This window comes from Bactrocera dorsalis, chromosome 4 (genome assembly GCF_023373825.1).
Source record: "Bactrocera dorsalis isolate Fly_Bdor chromosome 4, ASM2337382v1, whole genome shotgun sequence".
Taxonomy (NCBI): Eukaryota; Metazoa; Arthropoda; class Insecta; order Diptera; family Tephritidae; genus Bactrocera; species Bactrocera dorsalis.
The window spans coordinates 7,142,536-7,162,259 of NC_064306.1; the positions used below are offsets into that span (position 1 = coordinate 7,142,536).

The following is a 19,724-nucleotide window of genomic DNA, read 5'->3' on the forward strand; positions in this document are numbered from 1 at the left end:
AATGATTTACGCGTATTGTTGTAAGCCAAGACACTGCCTTTCTCCTCTCATTTTAGCAAACTAATTATATTGGCACTAAAAATGTAACATCCTTCATTCAGGATGTGCCTACAGGGTGTCTAATATGAAAATATATTTTCTTAAACCATTTTCTCAGCATTATCCTACGAAGCAAGCCACCTAGCGCGCATTAGCCGTGACTATGTAGTAACCCCCGCTAGCTAAATTGATGTCCTTGCTACAAAAGACAGCTCTTTACTCACTTTGCGTGCCAAAAGTATAGCTTTCCAGCGTCCACACGACGACAGCTGGGCTTCCAACATGCTCGCCAATGCCTCCGAGCAAACGTCGAATGTCATATGAGTCAGAAGGCAGCAAACAGCGACCGCAAGTGCATTCAATCACTCAAGTGGCGACAGGAGACAGTGAAAATATTTGCGAAAGGACAACGGCACGAAAGGATAAGCGAGCGAGTGGATGCCAGAAGCAATATAAAAATTGAAGAAAATGCTACAAACAGTGCAATGTTGTTGGTGTTTTTTTCTAGCAAATCATAGCTAAATGTCAACAAAGCAATTGCTTTTGTATGCATAACTGACAGACGTTACGGACTGTTATTTGACACCAACGCGCAGAATATGCCAAAAAGCAGCATGAAAACAAAGTGAATACAATAATCAGCAATCAAAGTAGACAAAAGGAAGCGCAAGCCAGCAACACCCAACCACGACGACAGCAAAGTCACACGGCAGCAGTAGAAATAGCAATATTGTAGCATACACTCAGGCGCTGACAGAGCAGTTGAGCAGGAAGCGCTGCAAACTTGTGCGAGTAAAAAGTGAAATAAGTGAAGCGAAAATTTTCAAAAATTGGCAGTGAACTAAAAATTAAATATTTCAAAAAAAAATTAATTTAAAAAAATTTAATCACAAAAAAATTAATTAAAATTATACTCAGGCAGATAAGTTTGTGGCAGTGTGTGTGGCAAAAAATTATATAAAAACTTTTGCTCGCATGCGGCATGCCATTGAGTAACTGTAAGGCGTAGCTAAAACAACAAAAACAAAAGCAGGTGTTCACAAGACAGCAGCTGCGTCAACAGCAATAGAAACAACAACAACAATAATATTTGTAAAGCAACGAAACGCGATTACATAAATATTAATTAGCATAAAAGTAGAGTTGAAGACGTTCGAACGAAGTCAACGCACAGCAGCGTGTGTCCAAGCACACACTCACAAACACAAGCGCGAGCATAGAGCGTGAGGCAGTGCCCAGTAATGGCAGCGTGAGCATATTGATTGCACAACAACAAGTTAGCAACTGAATAAAAAGTTACAATTTAATTGAAAGGCAGTGAAACAAAGACTGAGTGCGGAAGAATTTGGTATTTGTTGTACAACAACAAGAAAATATTTAAAGAAAAACTTACAAAAAAGCTACTAAACTTGCAAAAAAGGAGTGTTAATAAATTTGAAACAGTAAAAGTAAAAAAAAAAGGCGAACCCTGAAAACTACTTCATACGATTCAACGCAAACAAAAGCAACGCACGCTGTAAGCAGAAAAAATAGCAATAACAAAACTAAAACAGCAGCAAAACTCCTTTAAGGCATAGAGGTAAGCTAAGCAATGCATATTGTAAATTTACATTTTAAAAATATATCAAAAAATATATAAAAAAAAAATTGTTTGACTAACATAATGTGTTATTAAAAGCCTACTGTAAAAACCGCTCCTAAATTTATGCTTTAAAATACTAAACTCTCACAAAAAACGTGCCTAAATGTATACTTCTAAATAATATACTCAACAAAACCAATACTAAAGGTATACTTCTATCTACTATACTATGCTAACTTTACTCATAAAAGTATACTTCGAAATATCGTGACCTGCCAAAACTACTCATAAAGGTATACTTTCATATACTATATTTAAAATATATACATAAATATTTTTCAAAAATATATCAAAAGGAATCAAAATATAGTTTGGCTAACATAAAGTGTTACAGAAATCGTTCTGAAAAACCACTCCTAAAGCTATACTTCTAAATAATATGCTCTGTCAAAATCCATTCCTAAATGTATACTTCTGTGTACTCAACTTCACTCCTAATGGTATACTTCAAAATATTGAAAGGTTATACAAAAATCGCTCCTAAAGGTATTTTTAAATGTATACTTCTGTGTACTATACTAACTCAACTTCACTCCTAATGGTATACTTCAAAATATTGAAAGGTTACACAAAAATCGCTCCTAAAGGTATTCCTAAATGTATACTTATGTGTACTATACTATCCCAACTTCACTCCTAGTGGCATACTTCAAAATATTGATAGGTTATACAAAAATCGATCCTAAAGGTATACTTCAAAATATTGAAAGGTTATGCAAAAATCGCTCCTAAAGGTATGCTTCCATATAGCGTATTAAACACAACGTAAAATTACTAGCTTATTGAACCTCGTACAAAAGTTTAATTAATCGACAAAAATATGTATTTCAATTCAAAAAATATTCCAATTATTAAACAAATGATAATTAGAATAATTTGTTGCATAGTTTTAGGTGTATTTACAACTTTTTTTAAGTTCACCCACAACTTTAAAATCATTCTAACAGTTGACAATTCGCATTAAAACAACTTTAGGAGTCCCCAATCATTTCTCTAGATATTTTCTAAAAAGTTTCCTGTAACATTTTAGTGTCTCAGCATTGCCACATGTCGATATGGTATGCGAACTGCTATTCTGCCTAAAAATTCGGTCAAAATAGGTATGGAAATCTTGCGTCAGATGGTCTCTTTCTCCACAAACATCAAAATTGAAGTGAAAGTACTACCGGTTGATGATTTTCTCGAAGACTAGAACTGCAATCAAAGTCTTCGTCTTACATAGCTCAAGATATTGCTCAGGGACAGCAGATCTTGCTATTTCTAAACAATTGTGGCTTGTTTGAAATGTTGCAATGCTGGCGACTTGTTGATGCTTTGGGGCCACCGTACGAGAGGTTAACCCTCTCAAATAATCAACATACAAAGACGACGAATATATTCATGAACACGAATGGACGCGACTATAATTCTAAAATTAATTAAAAAATCCACTCTTTCTCTCGCTCAAAGGCTTGTCGAAAACCTCAAAACTAAGGATTGTCCAAACCAAAGAAGCGTCTTAGTTTCAACTCTCTAACGAAAGATAGTTCAGCTCCATTGTTACTCGTACATAAAGTTAGCAAAGAGTTGTTTGTTGCTACCAGAGCCCAAAAAGGTATATTTAAACACCAGAGAAGGAGCGTACATCGCTTCCATCATGTTCTTATAATACGTTATTATGAAAGATTAATTAACGAAATCGCAAAAGGATTAAGGCTCAAAGCTCAGAGTAGGAAAATTGGTATGAAAACAAGGCAAATTGACCTTTCTACCACCTTGAAAGGCAGTACTAAGTACGACCCTTATTCAGAGTAGCAGAACTTGAAGGCGTTTGTAACGGTAAAGTAATATTACTATCCAGTCGGTGCTCGTTGCCAAGAAAACGCAGGATAAAAGAACATCTACTTCAAATCCTCTATTGCATCCACCTTGCATAGATGACTGGCTCTTCAATGGATAAGGGATAAGCTATGATCTTGAGTGTGACAGACCCCACCTCTTCAAGGATGATTTTGTGAGAATTGGTGTATCCGTCTTTATTCTGTTGTTGTGGTCAAATATGGCTTGGGGGTATCTCCCTACTCCTTCAAAATTATGTTTCCGCGAGAGAGGCGTAGAAAAGTTATGGATTTGTAGGTGAAGATCCGGTGCCAAATTCCGGTGGGACTTCTTCTTCTTAATTGGCGTAGACACCGCTTACGCGATTATAGCCGGTGGGATTACTATAGCTAAAAGTTGCAAGACCATTAACAAGGGGTCACTTAAGATCTTTATAAATATTTCGTAGAGAGTAATGTGCAAAGTATAAATATTCATCGAAACCCTTTCTGGGGTCACATTTGTTATGAATTCGGTACTGTTAGCTTGACTTTGCAAGCACCGATGAACATTTTTTCCTTTACCTATCTCTTTTTTCGCCTATGTCGTCTTCCTCATCAGCCAACTCTCAATTGCAGCCCATAATTATCATTATTTTATGAGAACTTAACCCTCTCGTAAGTAATACTGCTGATTCGGCAAAAATTTTAGAACTGAATTTCAATTAAAATTACTTCGAAATTTGCAAATAACTGTAATAGTATTTTAAATTTATGAGTTTACATACTAAATATACAAATATCACAACCCTTTCGAAAATGACAGGCCATTAAAAAAGAGCAGCAGTCACGGGCGGGGGATGAGTGACAAAATATGGATAAAGTTTTAATGAAATAATGCGGCGTAAAGTGAAGGCGGGTCAACTGCGAATAATCGCTACAACATGTGGTCAACTATTAAGCTGCCAAAAAGAAAAAACTAAATGACCCAGTAGGAAAAATATAGTCAAAATGAATAAAGGAAGAATAAAAATTGACATTAAAAGAGAATATTTATTGAATGTACTGAAAAAATAGATACATTAAATATAATTAGTTGGCCGAGGAAAAACATTAAATGACCCAGTAGGAAAAATAGAGTCAAAATGAATAAAGGAAGAATAAAATTTGACATTAAAAGAGAATATTTATTGAATGTAGTGAAAAAATATATAAATTAAATATAATTAGTTTGCCGAGGAAAAAGATTAAATGACCCAGTAGGAAAATCATAGTTGAAACTAATTAAAGAAAATTATATGGCGTTAGAAGAACTACTTTTAGGGAAATAATTTTAAAAATAAATAAATTATATATAATTAATTGTCAAATGGAAAAAACTCACCCAGTAAGAAAAATATAGTTGAATTCTAGAGAAGATTATATGGCGTTAGAAAAGCGTATATTTAAGAAATAATGTTAAAAATTGTCAAAAGACAAAAATTTATAAAGATAAAAACTTAACTGACCCACTAGGAAAAATATGGTTGAATTTAAACAACAAAAATTATATGACGTTAGGAAACCAAAAAATTTGAAAAAAAAAAATATTTTAAATTAAAAAAAAATTTAAATAATTTTTTCTGACAATTTTTCCGCCGTTTCTTTTCCACCTGAGCTGGTCTCCATAGAGCAGTTAACCCCTATATTATTTTTTCTGTAACCCAAAAATTTCTCACTGACCCGACAAACACTCACAAACAATTTTTTTGTGCCAGAAAATTATTTTATTGCTGTCCGCATTTAATGTGTGTGAATGTGTATTACGTGTAAGTCTCTGCGCCTAAAAGCCCATATGCTCATCCTTAACATCAACAACTAACGGCTAGCCGACACTTGAACGTCCGTTTGCGGGTCATGACCAATGCACAAATACAAAAGCGCAACAGCACACAGACATGCGACCCACACAAACACACACGCATGCATGGAAAAACTATTTTTGAGCACCCAAACACATACACACTCAATTACACAAATACACAGTTGGCAAATCGCTTAGTCAGCCGCTCAAAGCAACGTTTACTCACTCTTCGAGCGAAATTTGTCGTCTAAACACGAAATTAGTCCTTTGGGCGTGCATTTTTAACTGTTTCCGTTATTGTTGTTGTGGTTGCTGTAGTGGTTGCCGCCTTTGTTTGCGGAAAGTACGCACAAAATTTATTTTAAGCAGACTCTTGGGTACAATTTTCGTTTAGTTTTAAAATGTTTGCGTAGTTTGTGGGATTTTACGAAATTATTTGTTTTTCATTTAAGAGCATAATTAATTATAAAAAAATGAATGAAAATTATGCTGTAATTTAAATTTATTTTTTTTGAAAATTTTATAAATTTTTCGAGAAACAAATTATCGGTTTTGCCAGTTTTTTTTCAAAATACAAAAAAATTTAAAAACGTAAGAAATTTTTATAACAAACTTTCAAACAAAAAATTAAATAAAAAATTCTATAATTTAAATAATTTCTTTTAAGATTTATTTTTTTCAAAAAAATATGTATATTAAGATTCAAAATAATTTTCCAAAAATAATAACACTTTTTAAACAAATTAAATTTTTTTTTTTTTTATTTTCGAAAATTAGAAAAATATCAAAAAAAATTAATACTTGAAGGAAAATTTTGATCTGAAAAAAAAACATTTTTGAAAAACAACTCAAACAAAAACTGTTAAAAAATAAATGCTTTCGGAAATGGAAATGTTTAAAAAAAATTTCGAAAATATTAACATTTTTAAATTTTTTTCTAATTTTACAAAAATTGGAAAAACATCAAAAAAAATGTATTATTTGATGGAAAATGTACATACATACATATGTACATATATAATTAAAAATTTTATTTCGAAATTTTAAATATAAAAAATATTTTTTAAAAAATATTTTCGAAAATATTTTTTTTTCTTTTTAATTAAATAATTTTTCAGAGTTCGAAATTTTAAATTTAAAAAATATTTAAAAAAAAATGTTTTTCAGATCAAAAATTAATTTTTCAGGGTTCGAAATTTTAAATTTAAAAAATATTTTTTAAAAAATATTAAAAAAAATAGTTTTTCAGACCAAAAATTAATTATTTAAAAAGAAAAATTATTTATTTAAAAAGAAAAAAAATATTTTAAATTCAAAAAACATTTATTAAAAAATATTTTCGAAAATATTTTTTTTTTTAAATTTTTTTTTTAAATAATTAATTTTAATTTTTGAGAGCTTTTGTGTGCCTGAATAATGCATGTCTAAAACTCATTTGAAAAGCACACAGTTCACATTTCCCAAAACTCAATAATCAGCCCAGAAAAGCTGACAAGAAATCGTAAAAATTGCAAATGCAAACTGGCTCAAGGCAGTGCATTGACAAAAATCACAAGTTTAGGCACGCGCGCCAACAAAAACATACATGACAACAGAAAAAGTAATGAAGGCGTTGAAAATTTATGGAAAAAAAAATAATAGCAACAACAAATTACGCCAAAATGGGCGTCTTACAGCACTTAAAGTACGTAAATATGCCGTTATTTTGGTGCACGAATATACATCAGCTTACAACTACACCACCAACAACGCCGACAATAACAATAACAACAACAATTCGACAAATTTTCTATTGTTGTACACTATTTGCTTAGTCGCTGCTGTATTTTGACTGACGCCTGCCTCCCCACCCAACCAACCAACCAACCACTTCATCGTCAGCACCTCGCCCCCCTGTCTTATCCATCATATGCTTATAACTTATACTATAATAACTGTTGTTGTTGTGAATACATGTGCATGTGGTTCGCATATTTTCGGCTCCTTGCGCTTGTTTGCGTTCGTTTTCATTATTTTTGCTGGCATTTTGTTGTTGCTGATTGTTGTTGCCGCCGCCTTTAGTATGCTTAAGTTCTGCTTTTGTTTGATTGCACTCCACTTGCAACACACACATGCACACATACACAAATGCACTCGCCTACAAGCAGCTGTGCATAAGCACTTTTGTCCACACTCTTGCAAGTCGTTAGCCCGACGTCGAAGGTCAAAAACAGCTGATTACATAATTAAGAGTGCACAAAAAAAGTTGGCACGCGTGTGAGTGTGAGTGATAAACGACGTAAACTATACAAGAAAAGGGACGATACCAGCTTTTGTACATACATACATACATATGTATGTATATGTGTGAATTTGGGGTTGTAAGCCGTAGGGTGGCAAGCAGAGATACATATATTTTTTTAGTATAATGAAACAAGTAAATTATAGTAAGTAAAATAAAAAAAAAAAAAACATTTTTTTTATCAAAAATAATTAATTCTAATTTTAACTAATTTTAATGAACTAATGAGCAATAAAGGAAAATGTAATAAATTAAATAGTCAACAATCGATCTGACGCCTTTATAATTTATTTAAAAAAATTTTAGGATTTAAATTAAATTTAAAAAAATAATTAATTAAAAAAATTTAATTGAAAAAAATAATTAAAAATAATAATTTAAGAAAGAAATTAAATGAAAAAAAAAATTAAAAAAAAAAAATTGATTTCAATAAAATTAAAATAAAATTAATTTAAAAAAAATAATTATAAAAAATTAAACTAAAAAAACTTATTTAAAAAAAAATAATTAATTAAAAATTAACTATAAAAATTAGTTATATTTAATTAAGTAAAAAAATAATTAATTAAAAAATTAATTAAATAAAAAAATTAAACTAAAAAAAATTTATTAAAAAAAAATAATTAATTTAAGAAAATAACTATAAAAATTAGTTCGATTTAATTAAAATTAATTAAGTAAAAAAATAATTAGTAAAAAAATTAATTAATTAAAAAAAAATTAAATAAAAATTTAATTTGAGTTTTTACACAAAACAGGTTAATTAAAAAATTAATTAAATAAAAAATTAAACGGAAATAACATAAAAAAACTTAATTTAATAAAAAAAATTAAACTAAAAAAATGTATTAAAAAAAAATAATTACTTTAAAAAAATTAACTATTAAAATTAGTTAGATTTAATTAAACTTAATTAAGTACAAAAATATTTAATTAAAAAAACTATTAATGAAAAAAATAATTAATAAAAAAATTAAATGAAAAAAATGAAATGAAAAAAATTAAAAAAAAAATTGATTTAAAAAAAACATTAATTAAATAAAAAAATTAAACTAAAAAAATATATTAAAAAAAAAATAATAATTAATGAAAAAAATTAACTATAAAAATTAGTTGGATTTAATTAAAATTAATTAAGTAAAAAAATTAATTAATTAAAAAAATAATTGAAAAAATAATTAGTTAAAAAATAATTAATTTTAAAATTTAATTAATTAAAAAAATTTAATTTGATTTTTTTACACAAAACATGTTGAAAAAGAAAATGTATGAATTCCAAAACAAAAACAAGACAAAATGTTGGCTTCGCCTGCACCGAAGTAGTAATAGCCTTCCTAGGTGGATTTCTCATAGCGCAAAAGGCTAAGCGATTTGAACAATTTGTGCGGAGATTGTAGCGTTGCTTTAGATAATACTTTATGCCAATTTCGTGAAGATGCCTTTTCTAATTAAAAAAGTTTTCAATACAAGGACTTCAGTTTAGAACGATATGTTGAAAAAAGAGGGTCCAGTTAGCGTAACTAAAGAAAAACACACAGACGGACTTACTTTTTTATATTTTTAAATATACAAGAATTGTTTTTTTGTTTTCAAAAACAGCGTTTTAATTTTTTTAGAACAAGAAAAATTTTAAATATTAAATCAAAACCTATTTTCCAAATCCTAAATATTTTAAAATTTTAATTGTTGTTATTAGTCAGAAAATTTGTACAAACTCTAGCTTGAAACAGAGTGTTTAGAAATGAAGCAAAAGCAGAGCACAGGGTTTTCTTCTAGGTGGCAACGACTGTAAGTAAAATTAAAGTCGCGCTGCCGCCACAATTCCATTGACTAGTAACACAAAGAGCAAAAACCAAACCGAAACTCACCGAAAAACTACCAACTAAAAACGCCAAAACTGCAAACTACTACATACATATATAAGTAGGAACAACAACGGTACCACCAAAAACTCTGGAACTGCCAAATAACGAAAAAAACTAAAAAACAACAACAAAAATGAAGCAGCCAAGTGAAAAATTTTATAAAAACAACATAAAAAACAACAACACGTATACGCTTACAACTTTTAATTGTGGTTGTTGCCACCAAAAACACTGCTATTGCTGTTGTTGCTGCTGACGTTGCCGCCGCCACGGCGTCGATCGATATATTACCGAAAACTCACTCACCCACACACACGCACACATACACACAAGGGCGCGCATTTTTCACCGAAAAACTCATAAAGCGACAGATAGCAAAACAACAACGTAAATTGCCAACAACAACAACAATAACAGTGGGTAAACGAAGTCAGCAAGGCAATAAAAGTGGGAGCGACGGAGCGGAAGTGTGGGAGATCACACAGTCAAAACTGGTGTAGAAAGTAAGAGAGTGAGAGCGCAGTAATGAGAGCGTATGCAAGTCGGTGGTGTGAGTGTGGTGTGTGCATTGGGTTAGCCAAGTCACCGACGCTGTTGGCAAACTATTGTAGTTTCCGTTGCCTCATAACCACTTTCCGGTACAACAGCGCACTGTGTATGAGTGACATTTGCGGTGCGTTCTACACAAATGACAACAACAACAGATTTTAAAACATTTAGACATTATGAAAACCAACCCGGTAGGAAAGTGGAGTAAGCAGAGCTGAAGTTGTTGATTTCAAGTGGTTGGTTTGGCAGAAGAGCGTGAAAATTTGAGCTTATCAGCAACATATGCGTTGTGATTGACAACAACAATAAGATTTTACAACAGTTAGGCAACATGACTAACAACCCTGTAGGAGAATGCGAATAGTAGTTGACCACAACTGGCAGCATACGCCAAAAAGAGAGCGTACATTTGAAATAAACAAGACCCAAAACCCTATAGCAGTTCCTACATTTCGAATGAGCGAATTTTCCTACCGTGTACTTCCATCTAGGCACTGGTTTTGTCAACGCGCGTGAAGTTTTACAGTTTTACAGCGAAAGACAACGGAAGCGTTGCTAAAATCAAACAAAAATAACAAATAGACACGGCAAAAAGTTAAGTGCTTGCGAGAGAAAGAGTGCGAGAGCGTGAGTGAGGGAGAGCGTGCGCCTAAGTGTGTGCGAGAAGTGGCAAATTTGTGCGCTGCATTGCCGCAGCTGCATATTAAAATTCATAAAAAGGAATTTTTGAATTTTAGCAGCACTCTTCCGGCCTTACACCGCACCGCAACGGCATTTTATGGCTCTCTACATGTCATTTGCTTTCCAAACCGCGCCAAGACAACGCAATCGCTTCCGTTCACCCGCACACCAGCGCTTGTGGCTAAACTCCTATTTGCATATTACATACTTATGTGAGTGTGTGCGTGTATATGTGTATGTACGTGTGCACTGCTTTGCTATATGCCAACACATGTAAATTTATGCCAAGCCATGGCTTACAGAGGCGTTCACCGGCGAATGTCTGTTCGCACGCCTTCCGCTACGAGTTGGTTATTTGTTACGTATACGCCATGGTGCGCTTTGGCAAAATAACTTTTCATGCGTAAATGAAGAAATTTGAGGCACGAATTTTTAAATTTGCACACGAAAATTTCGTGAGTCACTTTTTTTACACAAATTATATGCATAAATTAAAACGGCGACATGACAGGGAGGTAACGAAACTTGTATGACCGTGTGTAATAAAAAATAAATTAATTAAAAATGGAAAAAATTTAAAAAAAATTAATTTAACAAATTTAAAAAAATTAATTAAACAAATTAAAAAACAATTAATTTAATTTAACATAAAAAAAAAATAAATATTAAATAACAATTATTTAAAGAAAAAATTATATTTTCAAATTTTATTATTTTTTTTCTTATTTTTTTAATTAAAAAATTTTAACTTTAACTTTCCTCAGAGGGAAATATATTTAAAACATATTTTACAACAACAACAAAAACCAACAACAAATAAAATATGATTATCACTAGATCCACCTATAAAAGGTCGTCCAAGCACTCTTCTGATACGAACTATTTCGACTACAGTGTTGAGAATTACAGTTATATTCAGTAAACTCGAGAGACCCAAGTTTAGTAACGACGATTACTATTACAGGTTTCCTTAAAATAAATCCGAAATTAATAATTGAAGGCATCGAATAATCGAAAGCTTTAGAAATCAGATGGAATCACATACACCTGGACTCTCAGTTTGAGCTCTAATTTAGTATTTTCGAAATCCAGCTTTATATGGAGTCGAGAATTGACAAGATGATCTCTCTGAACATATTTTTTACATCGGACCTCCATAGTAACGGAGACCGAAGACCGTAGAGAGTTGATTTAGCGCCGTTCGCAGCAACTCGGTTTGACCTATAGAACGCCTTGACGCGTTTTAAGTCAAGAACTTAAATTGAAAGCGAACAAAATACAGCTTCTGCATGAACTGAAGCCGCTCGACCTGCACAAGCGACATTGCTTCGGTCTATGGGCTCCTCAAAAGTTCCAAAAAGATCCGACGTTTCCAAGACAAAATTTATTCAGAGATGAGACCGAATTCTGGCTGAAACTGAAGAGTTCATGAACTGCCATTTCATCCAAAAAAAGCAACGGCTTGTTGTGGTTTGCGTGATGGTGGAATCATCAGTCCGTATTTCTTAAAAAATGATGCCGGTGAGAACGTTACCGTTATCGCGCCATGATTACCGACTATTTTATGTCTGAAATTGAAGCTCGTGATCTCGACGATATTTGGTTTGATTGAAGCAGTCGAGTCCGAGGCTGTTAGATAGCCTACGGCGCTGTGAAATAGTGAGATAGGTGAGTTAAGTCTTCAAATTTCGAAAGAATGAAAGTCGAGGATCATCCAGTAGGGGGTTTTTAAACGCTTGGTTCTTGACTGCAAGTAAACCGGGATCTATTCCGCTTACTTACAACTGATTAATATGGAACAGCCACAGTAGTCGTGCGTCGGTGACAAACCAACGAATGTTTTTTCAGCACAAAGAGAGCAAACAACGATTATAAATTCGCTCGAAGCTTATAGCATCATATAGTTTGTAGAATAACAGGAAGTTTCACATAACATAAAGGAAGTAGAGACGCTCAGACAAGCTTCTAGTACAGATATTACTGCGCAAACTGCAGCAAGAACTCAACAACTAATAAACGGCACTTCATTGTCTCCTATAACCTCAACTAAAAATAACATAACCTAAACTAACCTCAAAATTTTATAATCTAACCACAAAATTTGCATAAAGCGCTATTGTTGCTTTGTCTCAATGAATAAAATTAAAGTTGAATTAGTTTTGCTTGTATTTATTTTGGCATTTACATTGCTATTCAAATTGACTTGCCAACATTTCGTTGTTTTTTTTTTGTTGTTTTTGTATAAAAAGCATATGAATATTTAATGCCTTGCATTCACTTGGTCTGAACCAAGACTATACAAATGCAGAGAAATTTTCATATGTATATGCGAGCATTCAAATGTGATCACACATTGTCTATTTGCTGCGCATGAATTTTTTCATTTACACACAACACAAACAACAGCAACAATAGAAAACAACAAATAAACAACAAAACTAGAAAAACTAGAAATTCCAGCAGAAAACACATGTGACTGCAGAGCCCTCAACCCAACAACGCTTGCAAGCGCAGTAGACCCCACGAAGTGACGCCAACCCTCGGCGTTGTTTGCTGCACCAGCTGAAGCTTGTTTCATTGCTGTTGTTGTTGTTGCATTTGTATTGCAATCACCCACACTGGCGCACCAGCATTTTGCATTGTTTGCACGCTTTACTCGCTGCGGAGTCGAGCAATCAAGCTTTGCTTGCCGTTACTCACACTTGGTCGGCGGCAGGGGTACGCTCGTGCTCGTCAACCTAACAGTACTTCTGTGTTTTTATTTTCTTTTGCCATTTTGTTTGTCGTTTCTTCAATTAAAGTTTATTTACATTTTTCAACGTCTGCAAATTTTGCTTTATTTTTCTTTGCTATTTCTGCTTCTTCTTATGTCAGTTGGAATTGGCAGAATTTATGCAAATTTCTTTTAGTTGTGTGCCACAGTGGCTTGAGAGTGACGAAGCGAGGTTTTGTTAAGAAAAAATAAGAAACTTATGGACGAATATCAGGTTAAAAAATTAAATATAAAAAAAAAAAATAAAAACTAAAAATTAAAAAAAAAAAATAATTAAAATTAAAAAATAAAAAAAAAATAATAGTAATAACTAAAATTAAATTACATAGAGACGAATTATAAAAACTTTTTTCATAATTAAAAAAAAATAATAATTAAAATTAAAAAATAATAATTAAAATTAAATTAAAAAAAAAATAATTAAAACTAAAAACTAAAAAAAAAATAATTAAAATTAAATTAAAAAAAAATAATTAAAATTAAAAATTAAAAAATAATAATAATAACTATAATGAAAATAAAATAGAAACAAAATATAAATACTTTTTTCATAATTTATATTGCTTCTTATTTTTATCTCTGTTGTTGTAGCGTTAGAATTCTGCCGCGTTGACAGTCCTTGACCAAATAAAAATCCAAAAACAGCAAAAATGTTTGTTTTCTAATGGAAAATGGTCCTAACCTAGCATTGCCTAAAACCAGCCACCCCGCCGAAAAGGCTTAAAACTTATAGAATCTTTCATTTATAGAGGAATATTAAGAGGCGCACCTGAAATGGGAGAAAAAGTTCGACCTAACCTGTAACGAAAGCAACTATGCCTCAATTCAAATATCATTACGTCTCAATCTCGAAGCTCCGAGTTCAGTCAAGTTTAGGTTTATGTAGAGTAAGTACATTAAATACGAGTAATTCTTATATAATCCATCAAAAACCCCAAATGGTTGTAGATTCCCTCACTAATCGTGGAAATATTTCCACATAACTTACAATAAAAACAACTTTTTTTCAGTAACGAAGTTCCGACCTCAATCTGGTACCGATTCATGTAACTAATGTGGAGTTCAAACGTAAAAAAATTGCCGTGAAGTACATCAAACTCACCGAAATGGCTTAAGCATTGGTGAACCCACAATTTATTGATAAAAAATTAGGACAAATGGGAGAAAAAGTTCGACCTAACCTATAAAAAGGTGTAAGCTGATAATAACTGAGCTAAAATGTGTTCGAGTCTCGATCTCGAATCCTCGAAATCATTAAAAATAAGTTCCGAACATTTATTGAATGAAGCTCTTTTCAGAAGGAATCTGAAGCTTAAAAAACCGCAGACTCCACAAAAGAATACTTGTCTTACCACAGAACGGCTTACACCATAGTTAGTATTACCCGCCACATATTTTCCAACAGTCTAAAATTTAAAGTAATATACTTGAGATCTTTTGAACTTTCTTGACTGAATGCAATATACAGCAGAACTACCGACCACTTCACACTGATAAAAATGCGGAACCACCTAGTTCATCCATGCCTGCCTTGTTTACAACAAAACCACTACGGTTTCAAAAGCTGAATCCCGCTTCTTAGACCTCAAGGATCTCAGAAGAAGCATTATAGGAATAGTCTGCCTTAAGTATATAAAATTTTCTATATATTTTTGAGAATATCCCACCAAATATATAGGTCACGGCACATCTTACGGTATTCAGAAACAATAGATCTCAACATTATAAGCTAAAAACATTCAATGAACTCTCCATAAAGGTCTACAATGTGAGCGCGGAACTCCAGCGGTTTCCTTTCCTTTCTGGATTCGTGTATTTAGAGTTTGATTTCTTCGGTTCGGATCGCAGAAAACTTGTAAACTGTTACAAAGTTTGAACAATGCTGGTTCCACTCTTAAACGAAAAGCTCGTAAACTTGTTTAGGTATTCAAAGAGGAAAAGATATTATATTATTTAATATTTCCACGGTTCTATAGTGAAGTTTAGATCTCTACGAAAAATTCATTCATCCGACCACTCTGGTTCATCAACTAGAGTTTGCGGCCTCACTGATACATATAACTCTGACATTTAGAAATTGATGATACCAGGTTTGAGACCAACGATATGTGGTAAGCAAACTCGCCGAAGTTCGAAGAATGCTATAGTCCTTACTGTTCAATTGGGGCTTCCTTCATTTTTAGTTGAAAGAAACCGTCATCAAAAATCATCAAAATCAAAATCATCCCAAAGTAAGAACACTCGTATAAGAATTTTCCTGAGATCTGAGCGAAAGGACTCCGATTGCCGCTGATACATGATCGACTCCTCACTCCATCACCTAGACTTACAATTCGTCAGTGAAAAATTCTCAGACCGAAAGTATAAATTATCTTGATGAGGCTCGAAGAATACTAGAGACTTTCCCGTTCAATTTCATAAATTTTAATTGGGAAAAACCGTTGTCACATCTACCTTAAACCAAGAATATAAAGGACCTTGTTGATATCTGAGCTTACAGGCTATCCTTTCAAAAAACTGCAAAAATAGAGGCTGGATCTCGTTGAAAAAAAAAAGAGTGTCGACGATAAAGATCTCTCTTACGAAGCAGCTTACTAAATAATTTTCAATGCGTCGAAGCCTTGTTAGTCACTTCTAAGTATTAGTCGCTTCGAAACAACAGTACCTTCCTTCTCTACACCATATAGTAGACCCGATGGTGGGGAGGAAGTCAGAAGAACTGATCTTAGGATCAGCAAACCTCACTCCAAGTATTATTTAAAAAATATTTTTCTCCGAATCGCATTGAAACTCCAGTTTAGCTTCATTTACTCGATCGAGTTTAAGGTGCTTGGCTATATGTTAAACCACCACTACTGTCGATGTAGAGACGCGAGTCTTTTTGAACTCGTTCGTAAACTATTTTTCAACCCACTTAAAGTTTATTAGACGCATGAAAAAAAATGTCCCTCCGCATCGCATCAAAACTTCGGTGGACCTTCAGTAAGTCGACACTAACCGATTACTCAACCAACTGTGTATATGTATGTATGGCTGGGTGTGTGTGAATCAATATGGCTGCAGACAAGCAACTCTGTGTTATGTAAGTAAACGCAAATGCATTACTGTAGCGATGGCAACAATAACATATTTGGGCGTAAATGTGTTGCCATGTCGTTTTACGGTACATAAACTATATGCATGTTTATGCGTGTGTGTTTGTGCAGTCTGTAATTGACATTGACTTGTTTGTCGTTATGGCGCATGTCGTTGCCCCATTGTTAGTGTCATTGCAATTGTAAAAATGCATTCTTGTTTACACAAAACAAGAAGCGACAACAATAACAACAACAAAAAACAAGGAAAGCTAATAAAAACAACGGCATGACAACAACCACAGCTGTGAGTCAAAAATTCTAGGAAAAAATTAAGAAAAAAGTTATAAAGAAAGGAAGGCTACAATAACAAAGCAAGCACGAAAGAGTTCAACTTAGTGACAACCATTAGCAGTGAAAAACAACAATAACAAGAGCAATGAGTGGCAGGCAATTTCGTGCAACGGCAAAAGCAGTGAGTGCTCAAGAAAGTAAGCTTCTGTTATGGTAGTTACAGCAAATTTGTCTATTAAAAAGCGATAAATTGTGGCGAGCAGACAAAGTTAGTGGAAGAAGAAGAAGAGATTACGAATTTGCTTCGTAAAAAAAAAAGTGTTGCAAACTTGAGAGTAATTGCCAATCTAGAAGTGAACTTTCGAACTTTTTAGATCTTTAACTTGATTTTGATGGCAAAGTTTGTATGGCAGCTATATGCTATAGTGAACCGATCTAAAAAATTTCCTCGGAGATTGTAGCACAACCTTAGATAATACTCTAAGCCAAGTTTCGTGAAGATATCTAGTCAAATAAAAAAGTATTCCATACAAGGACTTGATTTTAATCGGTCAATTTGTATGGCAGCTATATGCTATAGTAACCCAATCTGAACAATTTTCTCTGAGATTGTAGCGCAGCCTTAGATAATACTTTTTGCCAAGTTTCGTTAAGATAACTCGTCAAATAAAAAAGTTTTCCATACAAGAACTTGAGTTTGAACGATCAGTTTGTATGGCAGCTACATGCAATAGAAGACCAATGTCGGCGATTCTGACAAATGAGCAGCCTCTTGGGGAGAAAAGAATGTGTGCAAAATTTCAGATCGAAGGCTCAAAAACTGAGGGACTAGTTGGTCCCTCATGGCGAAATCAACTCAGCTCGTCTTAAATGTCTATATTTTAAAGGCTCTACGACATTTCCTGCTAGGTCAGTGTGACTTCAGGCAATCGTCGCTGTCGCGACTTGGATCCCACTTCACTGTTGAAGAGACATAACTTCGTAATCGTAGATTAAATTCTCTTATACCAGAGTAAAATAGCATACTATAGTAGAAGACTGCTTATAAGTATACTGAAGCCCCTGATATGGGCCCACTAGACTACGACACCAACTTTCTACGATGCTTTAATAGCGTGATAAACTTGTAAAAGTTATTATAAAGTTAACTGCCATTATAGACATTTAATATAAATACAATAACAACTACAATGCAAAGAGATAATATGAACTGCTAGTAATTGTCTAACAGTTAACGAGCTTAATTAGAAAGCAATTATGTACAGTTATAGACAGCGTTAAAATTGTATTGAGCGCAAGCAGTTAGTTGCAGAGAAAAATATATGTAAATGGAAACGTATAAGTGTATATGTACATTAGGGTGCACAAAAAAAAATTTTAATTTGAAAGTTAGTAATTTTTGAATGGCGGTAACTACTCTTCTTACAAAGATAATCATACTTTGCTTTATAGTTTAATAAAGCGCAAAGCCTCAACTTTAAAAATGTAAAATGTTTTTTTGTAAAAAATTTTGATAATTATGTGGAAATACAATTTTAATAAAGAAATGTTAATAATTGATGGGTCAGGCTGTATGGCAGCTCTAGGCTACAGTGGTGCAATCTGAACAAATTTCGTGAAGATACCTTTATGAAATAAAAAAGTTGCCTATACAAGAACTGGATTTTAACTCGTTAGTTTCTTCAGAGATTTTTGAGTTGCATGGAACAATAATATAAGCCAAATTTTACGAAGATATCTTGTAAAAAGTTTTCCATACAAGAACTGTATTTTGATTAATTAATTTGTATGTTTTTTCTTTTTTTATTTTTTTTTTTAATTTTTTTTTAATTTTTTTTTAACTTTTTTTTATTTTTTTTTTAATTTTTTTTAATTTTTTTTTATTTTTTTTAATTTTTTTTTAATTAAAATTTTTTTTTTAATTTTTTTTTAAATTTTTTTTTTAATTTTTATTAATATTTTAAGCACCCTAATGTACATATTTGTTATACATATATTTTTCTTTATGTAAGAGTATGCATAAAAATACTATTGAAAAGGTTATAAAGACCGGACATTTGCCAGTAACAAAAACATAAAAAAAGAAGAGTCATAGAAATTACATGCATACATACATACATATGTATGTAGCGCATATGTTTACTGTAACCTACATAATGCATATGTACATATGTATGCATATAACGGTATTCGCACATGTCGTTAATTACTTTACATCACCTTTGACGCATTCATTTTAAATGCCACAAATTAATTACATGTGTCTAAACATATGTACATACATACTCACATACCTGCATACACATATACATATTTGCAAACAGATAATAAAAAAGGATATCTCATATATTATAGATATATAAATACAAACTTTATTGCCACGTTTTTATTATTTCTATTATATTGATGACAGTGACTCATGTGCGCAGTTAACCTATTAAGAATGCGCATAAAAACGGTTTATGGGTTCAAAAAGAAATTAGCGAAACTTGCAAAAGCTTTAAGCTACATTAAGGAACTTCAGACACTTTCTTTGAGAATAAGGGCACAAAAATTAACTTTAAGCAACATTAAATGGCATTTGAAGAAAATTTTGTGGAAGAAGTAAACACAATTAGCAAAATAAAATAAAATTGTAGCCTAACTGTAGGCGCTATTCAACATAAGGCATAATTTTACGGCATCTGCAGCACAAAAATAATATAAATTTGCCTTTTTTACAAAAAGCATTTTAAAATAAAATACAATTAAAGATTATTTAAATGAAATTTTGCAATAAATTACTAAAAATTACGGAATTTTGAATTCTAACTTTTTTCAAAAACTTTTTTCGGTAGAAAATTATATTAAAAAACTAGTTTCTCAAATAAAAAAAAATATATATTGA

General features: G+C 32.2%; 1 protein-coding gene across 1 annotated transcript in view; it reads left to right on the forward strand.

Moving 5' to 3' along the window:
* The first annotated feature begins 369 nt into the window (after positions 1–369).
* LOC105232149 (uncharacterized protein CG3556) overlaps positions 370–19,724 on the forward strand; it is a 39,026-nt gene continuing 19,671 nt past the window's right edge. Inside the window, exon 1 of the mRNA XM_029552813.2 lies at positions 370–1,618. The gene's annotated coding sequence lies outside the window, so the exon portion shown is untranslated. The remainder of the gene's footprint in view (positions 1,619–19,724) is intronic.